This window comes from Poecilia latipinna, unplaced genomic scaffold, assembly GCF_001443285.1.
Source record: "Poecilia latipinna isolate Pla-1442-1.1 unplaced genomic scaffold, P_latipinna-1.0 Scaffold1869, whole genome shotgun sequence".
NCBI classification, from domain to species: Eukaryota; Metazoa; Chordata; class Actinopteri; order Cyprinodontiformes; family Poeciliidae; genus Poecilia; species Poecilia latipinna.
Window position 1 is genome coordinate 5,977 of NW_015114485.1, and position 2,499 is coordinate 8,475.

Here is a 2,499-nt window from a genome sequence, read left to right on the forward strand (position 1 = left end):
AACAGCTTTCGTTGTTACTAGCATGTTCCTTAATTTATAACTAAGGAACATTTTATTGCAAAAGTCCAACTTTATTATCAAATACAAATACACATATATGAAAAAAAAAATCTCTCTGGAATTGTTCTGGGGGCCGGACCAAATGCGGAGGCGGGCCGGATCCGGCCCGCGGGCCGTAGTTTGGGGACCCCTGGTGTAACCCTTCGTCTCAGCTTCAATAGGTTGACTTCACGACAGACACACTGAGCTTCACCGTATTTACTCTAACAAAAACAGGAAATAAAGTTTGTGGTTAACATCAGTTCACCAGCTTCTGCCTCTATACATTAAATAAAATACAATAAATAATCCTAAACAAACTACAAAGCATTAATTCCCAGTGAGTAGTTAATAACAGTTAACAACAGTTAGCAGTTTTAAAATTAAACAGCTAAAATGCACAACAGTTAAAAACATGTCAGAAACATAGCAAAATTACTCATGAAACACTGCATATGATTAAATTTGTCTAAAATATAATATTTATAAAGAAAATACAGAGCTGATCCTAATACATGCCGCAGTTACCGACGGCAACAGGAAAAAATGGGGGAGGAGCTACCAGTTGCTGGTTGCTATGGTAACCACCAACTGCCAAGATCAGAACTGAGCACACCAATAAATGTCTGGAGAAACAACTTGTTGACTAAACAAAATAAATTCAAAGAAAAGATAAACAAATTTTGACAAACTTCACATCTAGAATATTGTTAAAATAAAACTCTGTTACATAAACAAGATTAAGAATGCCACTACTATTCTACAGTAATACTGGACGGTATATTTTTTTTTAAGAGTTAATTTTTGGATTAATATTTATTTATTTATTTTTTTTTTTATTTATTTATTTATTTATTTATTTATTTATTTATTTTCCCACCAATGCGCTCCTTGGGTTTCCATAGTTCAGTGATGTCACCACGCCCAAGGCGGCCATCTTGTTTGGCAAGCATGTTTTGCAACTTCTTCTACTTATTTGGACTTTAAAATCAAGTCAGTTACAACAGAATATTAGGGCAAGATATTTTTTTATTTAGTTACAAGAATAAAGTCATACGGCAGTAAAGTAATATTACTAGAATAAGGTTGTTATATTGGGAGAATTAAGTAGTAATTTCAAATTCAATTCAAAAATGTTTTATTGATCCCAAAGAGAAATTAATTAATTTTTAAATTTTTTTAAATTCTCAATTATCCAAAAAACTCTTTGCTTGATCAAAATGAAGAGGTATGACGAATTTAAATAAGGATGAATTTTGAGAGCAGAGTTTTGTAAGCCAAGCCACAAAGGAAAAATCACTCAGAAAAACAGACAGTGTTGTAAAACTATTATAAATACTCTGCGGTTCACCTCATGTCATACAATAAAAAACATTGTCTTTTGTTTTCTATTCAACACGATTAGCCTGAGGTAGACTACATTTCCCCTTTACGTTTATTTTTATTAGATGTATTTATTGTGGAAGTGATTTACCAGCCCAGTCCAGATCACAAAAACAGCAGCAGTAAAACACCCAGAGCATCGGAAAGCGTGACATACTGATCGGGTTCAGCCGGTCCGGACTTGTATCCCATCTGTCTCTGGCTCAGCTGTCTGTCATCAGGGACGGCCCGCAGGATGACAGACGCCGCTGTGAGGAAGGTATAGCAAACAGGACCACACTCGGGGAAACACCTCTGACTGGAAACGGCTGTGATGTCAGCCTTGCACAATAAACTCTGGATTTTAGCAAAATATTTGTTTTTAAAAACTATAATCTCTTGTTATAATCACCACAGATTAAAGGATTTTATTTGTAGTATTGAAGCTGCACATGGCTTATTTGTGTCTTTTATTTCCGTGGGAATTGTGGTTTTCTTTTCTGTCAAATCTCTGTGGAGTTAAAGTGAGGCCATAAAATTGGGCTCAAAAATCTTCAACTTGGATAAAACCATTGAAACTATTGTTGAAACCATAAAATAAATAAATAAATCTGGAAAATATTTATGTCTTCCATTTCAAATTTCAGCTGTCATTCACAGCTTTGAAAATATCCCAAAACTATACGTTTCTTCTGTGGACCTATAATGCAAAATTCTCTTTTTACCTGTTTTTATACTTCCATTTCTACTGCTTCTGTAAACAGTGTTTAAAAAAATGCTCAAGTTTTTTTGGCAATAACTTAATGTATTTTGGTGTCTGGAAAATTTGCCATTTCAAAAACCTTCTAATTGTTAAGTCGCACTGTGCCGTTATCCATCAACCCCAGCCGAGCCCATCCCGTTACCTAGCAACCCATGCAGAGGTCCAGCAAGTTTGTTGGGCTAGTTTTACTTCTGCATGTACTGTACAATGGCTGCTGGAAAAGACTAGTGTTTAGTTGTTGACTTAACCGTCCAGAAGACAGTTACTACATTCTTATTGGTTGTGCAGGAGGCTCTACTAATGCTTTTTAAAGATGTACAGTTGTATAACTGCGT